Below are 7500 nucleotides of genomic sequence, written 5' to 3' on the forward strand. Positions count from 1 at the left end.
CCGTGTGGTGGAAGGTAAACATTATGCGGTACATCAGTACTTTCCTAATAGTTCGGTCGTCTCACGGCACTGCTTAGTAAATGATGCAAGGCCACATATAGATGATTTATGCGAATGTCCCTATACGTGCTGTAAGACTGGGCACACAACGTGAATCGCACGTCAGCCAGACACTCGAACATGCACCACTCTCGGCCTGCAACGGAGACACACAATACGTAAACATCTGGAATGCGACAATGTCGAGTGCATCCTCTCTGCGACATTGCACCGTCGACACTATGATAACCAGAGCAGTAGGTCCACCTATAAAAGCACAATACCCCACTCCTCCGACAACTACCATTGCTCAGATAAACCAACACACATCCTACACAGAGGGGCACCAAATATCACCCCCCGCCCTCGTGTTATACCACATGAAAAATTGCAGAAGTGAGAGACACAGACCCGCCAGCCTCTTGCTACAAGCATCGAACCGACGTGACGTATCTGACGGTGACTCAGGCATCCGCGTACTGCCACCACTATCCACCCCCCCCCCTCTCTCTCTCTTCCCCCTTTCCCACAATACCAAATTTAACCAACTTTATTGCTTAACCTAACTGTGGCTGTACCAGATTATCGCTTAACCTAACTGTGGCTGTACCAGATTATCGCTTAACCTAACTGTGGCTGTACCAGATTATCGCTTAACCTAACTGTGGCTGTACCAGATTATCGCTTAACCTAACTGTGGCTGTACCAGATTATCGCTTAACCTAACTGTGGCTGTACCAGATTATCGCTTAACCTAACTGTGGCTGTACCAGATCATCGCTTAACCTAACTGTGGCTGTACCAGATCATCGCTTAACCTAACTGTGGCTGTACCAGATTATCGCTTAACCTAACTCAATTTGTCCCTTAACCTAACTCAAGTTGTCCCTTAACCTAACTCAAGTTGTCCCTTAACCTAACTCAAGTTGTCCCTTAACCTAACTCAAGTTGTCCCTTAACCTAACTCAAGTTGTCCCTTAACCTAACTCAAGTTGTCCCTTAACCTAACTCAAGTTGTCCCTTAACCTAACTCAAGTTGTCCCTTAACCTAACTCAAGTTGTCCCTTAACCTAACTCAAGTTGTCCCTTAACCTAACTCAAGTTGTCCCTTAACCTAACTCAAGTTGTCCCTTAACCTAACTCAAGTTGTCCCTTAACCTAACTCAAGTTGTCCCTTAACCTAACTCAAGTTGTCCCTTAACCTAACTCAAGTTGTCCCTTAACCTAACTCAAGTTGTCCCTTAACCTAACTCAAGTTGTCCCTTAACCTAACTCAAGTTGTCCCTTAACCTAACCCACGTTGTCCCTTAACCTAACCCACGTTGTCCCTTAACCTAACCCACGTTGTCCCTTAACCTAACCCACGTTGTCCCTTAACCTAACCCACGTTGTCCCTTAACCTAACCCACGTTGTCCCTTAACCTAACCCACGTTGTCCCTTAACCTAACCCACGTTGTCCCTTAACCTAACCCACGTTGTCCCTTAACCTAACCCACGTTGTCCCTTAACCTAACCCACGTTGTCCCTTAACCTAACCCACGTTGTCCCTTAACCTAACCCACGTTGTCCCTTTGCCTAACATAGTTCACTGCTCGGAATCTCTGGTGTCGTTGTTATCCTCATGTAGATGTCTTGCGAGTGTTGCTTACTTTCCACATATTCCCGCTATCCACTGTCAATTGTACTGCAATAGGACTATATCGGCCCCCCCCCCCTCTGTCCCCCTCTTTGTGTCTCTGTCCTCTCAAGCTGGTCGGTCTGGCGTGTGAGTGTTAAATGAGCCTCGCAGCTGTTCAGTTGCATTCAGATGTCGACGCCCTCAGTGTACGTCGTGGTATGGTCTGTGTCCATTGTCCGCTGATGTCGTACGCGTAACCCACACGCTGTACCGATCATCGGTAGTTACGTACAGAGTGAAGTAGTGTGATACGTGTGACTGTACGCTGGCTGTGCCCAACGGTGTCGAATCTCAATTTCCATATGTTGTGCTCGATGCTACTTGTCTCGTCTCCCAATAACAGCTAGGTTGCACTGTGGTACGCCGTAGAGGCGTGTGGGAGGAACGTACGAACGCATTGTATGTCACCCTGGGTCGCTGGGGGTGGTGGTGCGGTGAGTCAGGTCAGGTCAGGTCAGGTCAGGTCAGCGTGAGCCGTCTGATGTAGTGACGCGTGTATTCCGACTTTGTCGTATTGCCTCACACAAAGTGCTACCCTGGTGGACCGCGTTCCATATCTGGGACATGCCGCAGATGCCGGTTGACAGTGGATCGCGGAAGGGACATCGCATACTTGCGCGGGCCACCTTCCACGTGTTCTCTTCTGCACATGTCGCAGTGTGTATGTGGTCTGATGTAGCGTGTCGTGACACATGACATCCTGGCATGCAAGAATTGTTGAATTCGCAAATGTAGGTGGACATCTACGTTTACTGCCCAAGATACGCAAATGAACTGGAAATCCGTTGTTGAGCGGTTGTTCACGCTGGAGGTGAATCTGTGATGGCGACGATCGGTACAGCTATTAACCGGTTGTTTCAGCGGTACCCGCCACATCCACACACGTGACTAGGCCCATGTGGGTATGAAGCGATACGCGGCGGTGGCTTGGTGGGACTGTTCCCGGCCGGTGAAGGGGGGCCGCCCGGCGTGTTGGCCGCGCGCTGCGTGGGCGCACGCGCAACAGCCGGCTGGTGGGGGGCGCCGAGTGGCAGGAGCGCCAGCCGACGGGCCCGGCAGGCGGCGCAGCTACGCTGCGGCGCACCCTGCACGCGGCGCCTGGCGGCCAAAGTTGGTTCAGCCGAGCCCGGTGCGAAGCGCGGTGGACATCTGCAGTGTGCTGGTCTGATTGAGGACTGTGTGCGTTGAGGATGCGCCGCCGCCTGGCACTCGGCGCCGCGACGCCGTCTGCTGCTCGGTCGCCCCAGCGGTTCTCGCAGGTGGTTTGTATCGCAGTTGTGCGGACGTGTTGGCGCGTGCGCTGTGCTGGGAGAGTTCGCTTCTGCACCCAAGTGGGGCTTTGCCCTTGTGTGGCGCTGGCGTTGGAGCTGCCGGTCACCATAGGTGGCGCGTGTTGTCTCCCGCCGGCAATGCCACGACAGCACGCTCCCGGGCCTCTGTCGGCAGCGGCAAGCTCAGTTGGGAGCAAGGGTGTTCGCACTAAAACCGTCTACTCGCCTAACTCCGGGCGATTGCGCCTCTCTCGAAACCGACCAAGTACCTAGGACGGCGCTGCGCGCCGCCGGGACCTGAGAGGGTTTCGAGGTGTATCGTGCAGGGGAGCTCGGCCTCCTCCTGTTTGCAGAATAATTGAGCGGACGCTTGCGTGTTCGCGCGGGCCCCCGGGACACACTCCCGGGCGGCCGGCTGCTCAGCTCTAGTTGACGCAGCTCCCTGGTTGATCCTGCCAGTAGTCATATGCTTGTCTCAAAGATTAAGCCATGCATGTCTCAGTACAAGCCGCATTAAGGTGAAACCGCGAATGGCTCATTAAATCAGTTATGGTTCCTTAGATCGTACCCACGTTACTTGGATAACTGTGGTAATTCTAGAGCTAATACATGCAAACAGAGTCCCGACCAGAGATGGAAGGGACGCTTTTATTAGATCAAAACCAATCGGATTGGCTTGTCTGGTCCGTTTGCCTTGGTGACTCTGAATAACTTTGGGCTGATCGCACGGTCCTCGTACCGGCGACGCATCTTTCAAATGTCTGCCTTATCAACTGTCGATGGTAGGTTCTGCGCCTACCATGGTTGTAACGGGTAACGGGGAATCAGGGTTCGATTCCGGAGAGGGAGCCTGAGAAACGGCTACCACATCCAAGGAAGGCAGCAGGCGCGCAAATTACCCACTCCCGGCACGGGGAGGTAGTGACGAAAAATAACGATACGGGACTCATCCGAGGCCCCGTAATCGGAATGAGTACACTTTAAATCCTTTAACGAGTATCTATTGGAGGGCAAGTCTGGTGCCAGCAGCCGCGGTAATTCCAGCTCCAATAGCGTATATTAAAGTTGTTGCGGTTAAAAAGCTCGTAGTTGGATTTGTGTCCCACGCTGTTGGTTCACCGCCCGTCGGTGTTTAACTGGCATGTATCGTGGGACGTCCTGCCGGTGGGGCGAGCCGAAGGGGTGCTTTCGCGTCCCGAGGCGGACCCCGTTTAAATCCTACCAGGGTGCTCTTTGTTGAGTGTCTCGGTGGGCCGGCACGTTTACTTTGAACAAATTAGAGTGCTTAAAGCAGGCAAGCCCGCCTGAATACTGTGTGCATGGAATAATGGAATAGGACCTCGGTTCTATTTTGTTGGTTTTCGGAACCCGAGGTAATGATTAATAGGGACAGGCGGGGGCATTCGTATTGCGACGTTAGAGGTGAAATTCTTGGATCGTCGCAAGACGAACAGAAGCGAAAGCATTTGCCAAGTATGTTTTCATTAATCAAGAACGAAAGTTAGAGGTTCGAAGGCGATCAGATACCGCCCTAGTTCTAACCATAAACGATGCCAGCCAGCGATCCGCCGCAGTTCCTCCGATGACTCGGCGGGCAGCCTCCGGGAAACCAAAGCTTTTGGGTTCCGGGGGAAGTATGGTTGCAAAGCTGAAACTTAAAGGAATTGACGGAAGGGCACCACCAGGAGTGGAGCCTGCGGCTTAATTTGACTCAACACGGGAAACCTCACCAGGCCCGGACACCGGAAGGATTGACAGATTGATAGCTCTTTCTTGATTCGGTGGGTGGTGGTGCATGGCCGTTCTTAGTTGGTGGAGCGATTTGTCTGGTTAATTCCGATAACGAACGAGACTCTAGCCTGCTAACTAGTCGCGTGACATCCTTCGTGCTGTCAGCGATTACTTTTCTTCTTAGAGGGACAGGCGGCTTCTAGCCGCACGAGATTGAGCAATAACAGGTCTGTGATGCCCTTAGATGTTCTGGGCCGCACGCGCGCTACACTGAAGGAATCAGCGTGTCTTCCTAGGCCGAAAGGTCGGGGTAACCCGCTGAACCTCCTTCGTGCTAGGGATTGGGGCTTGCAATTGTTCCCCATGAACGAGGAATTCCCAGTCAGCGCGAGTCATAAGCTCGCGTTGATTACGTCCCTGCCCTTTGTACACACCGCCCGTCGCTACTACCGATTGAATGATTTAGTGAGGTCTTCGGACTGGTACGCGGCATCGACTCTGTCGTTGCCGATGCTACCGGAAAGATGACCAAACTTGATCATTTAGAGGAAGTAAAAGTCGTAACAAGGTTTCCGTAGGTGAACCTGCGGAAGGATCATTACCGACTAGACTGCATGTCTTTCGATGTGCGTGTCGTGTCGCGCAACACGCTACCTGTACGGCAGTGGCCGTGCGCCGCGTGCGGAACCACGCGTGCCTCTCAAAACTAGCGGAAGTGTTGTTGTTGTTGTGTGGTACGAGCGCTGAAGCTCTGGAGCGGCTGGCCTGCGGTACCTGGCGCCTGGCGCCGGTTTTGAATGACGTTCGCCCGAGTGCCTGTCCGCTCCGGTGTGGAGCCGTACGACGCCCATCGGCTGTGAGGCCGTTGGACACAAAAAAAATAGTGGAACAGGGGCCGTCAGACGCCTCAGTCCCGCAAATGCTACTGTCTTGAAAGAGACAGTGGGAGACTGAAAAGGAAAAGATCACCCAGGACGGTGGATCACTCGGCTCGTGGGTCGATGAAGAACGCAGCAAATTGCGCGTCGACATGTGAACTGCAGGACACATGAACATCGACGTTTCGAACGCACATTGCGGTCCATGGATTCCGTTCCCGGGCCACGTCTGGCTGAGGGTCGGCTACGTATACTGAAGCGCGCGGCGTTTGTCCCGCTTCGGAGACGTGGGAGTGTCGTGGTCGCCTGTGTGGCCGGCCGCGTCTCCTTAAACGTGCGATGCGCGCCCGTCGCCTGGCGGTTCGCATACCGGTACTTTCTCGGTAGCGTGCACAGCCGGCTGGCGGTGTGGCGTGCGACACCTCGTACAACGACCTCAGAGCAGGCGAGACTACCCGCTGAATTTAAGCATATTACTAAGCGGAGGAAAAGAAACTAACAAGGATTCCCCCAGTAGCGGCGAGCGAACAGGGAAGAGTCCAGCACCGAACCCCGCAGGCTGCCGCCTGTCGTGGCATGTGGTGTTTGGGAGGGTCCACTACCCCGACGCCTCGCGCCGAGCCCAAGTCCAACTTGAATGAGGCCACGGCCCGTAGAGGGTGCCAGGCCCGTAGCGGCCGGTGCGAGCGTCGGCGGGACCTCTCCTTCGAGTCGGGTTGCTTGAGAGTGCAGCTCCAAGTGGGTGGTAAACTCCATCTGAGACTAAATATGACCACGAGACCGATAGCGAACAAGTACCGTGAGGGAAAGTTGAAAAGAACTTTGAAGAGAGAGTTCAAAAGTACGTGAAACCGTTCTGGGGTAAACGTGAGAAGTCCGAAAGGTCGAACGGGTGAGATTCACGCCCATCCGGCCACTGGCCCCCGCCCTCGGCAGATGGGGCCGGCCGCCCGCGCGGAGCAATCCGCGGCGGGGTCGTGTCCGGTTGCCTTTCCACTCGCCGCGGGGTGGGGCCGTTCCGGTGTGCGGTGGGCCGCACTTCTCCCCTAGTAGGACGTCGCGACCCGCTGGGTGCCGGCCTACGGCCCGGGTGCGCAGCCTGTCCTTCCGCGGGCCTCGGTTCGCGTCTGTTGGGCAGAGCCCCGGTGTCCTGGCTGGCTGCTCGGCGGTATATCTGGAGGAGTCGATTCGCCCCTTTGGGCGCTCGGGCTCCCGGCAAGCGCGCGCGGTTCTTCCCGGATGACGGACCTACCTGGCCCGGCCCCGGACCCGCGCCGCTGTTGGCTCGGGATGCTCTCGGGCGGAATAATCGCTCCCGTCAGCGGCGCTTCAGCTTTGGACAATTTCACGACCCGTCTTGAAACACGGACCAAGGAGTCTAACATGTGCGCGAGTCATTGGGCTGTACGAAACCTAAAGGCGTAATGAAAGTGAAGGTCTCGCCTTGCGCGGGCCGAGGGAGGATGGGGCTTCCCCGCCCTTCACGGGGCGGCGGCCTCCGCACTCCCGGGGCGTCTCGTCCTCATTGCGAGGTGAGGCGCACCTAGAGCGTACACGTTGGGACCCGAAAGATGGTGAACTATGCCTGGCCAGGACGAAGTCAGGGGAAACCCTGATGGAGGTCCGTAGCGATTCTGACGTGCAAATCGATCGTCGGAGCTGGGTATAGGGGCGAAAGACTAATCGAACCATCTAGTAGCTGGTTCCCTCCGAAGTTTCCCTCAGGATAGCTGGTGCTCGTACGAGTCTCATCCGGTAAAGCGAATGATTAGAGGCCTTGGGGCCGAAACGACCTCAACCTATTCTCAAACTTTAAATGGGTGAGATCTCCGGCTTGCTTGATATGCTGAAGCCGCGAGCAAACGACTCGGATCGGAGTGCCAAGTGGGCCACTTTTGGTAA

General features: G+C 55.0%; 3 non-coding genes across 3 annotated transcripts in view; all 3 read left to right on the forward strand.

Annotated features, from left to right (window-relative positions):
• The first annotated feature begins 3428 nt into the window (after positions 1–3428).
• Positions 3429–5321, forward strand: LOC126327453 (small subunit ribosomal RNA). The gene has a single exon (XR_007561269.1). It is a non-coding gene; the product is annotated as a small subunit ribosomal RNA (ribosomal RNA).
• Positions 5322–5686: 365 nt separating this feature from the next.
• LOC126327458 (5.8S ribosomal RNA) lies at positions 5687–5841 on the forward strand. The gene has a single exon (XR_007561274.1). It is a non-coding gene; the product is annotated as a 5.8S ribosomal RNA (ribosomal RNA).
• A 188-nt stretch (positions 5842–6029) lies between these two features.
• The window catches only part of LOC126327405 (large subunit ribosomal RNA), a 4222-nt gene continuing 2751 nt past the window's right edge, over positions 6030–7500 (forward strand). The window contains exon 1 of the ribosomal RNA XR_007561227.1: positions 6030–7500. This exon is cut by the window's right edge and continues 2751 nt beyond it. This is a non-coding gene — a ribosomal RNA (large subunit ribosomal RNA).

Source organism: Schistocerca gregaria, unplaced genomic scaffold (assembly GCF_023897955.1).
Source record: "Schistocerca gregaria isolate iqSchGreg1 unplaced genomic scaffold, iqSchGreg1.2 ptg001048l, whole genome shotgun sequence".
In the NCBI taxonomy this organism is placed as follows: Eukaryota; Metazoa; Arthropoda; class Insecta; order Orthoptera; family Acrididae; genus Schistocerca; species Schistocerca gregaria.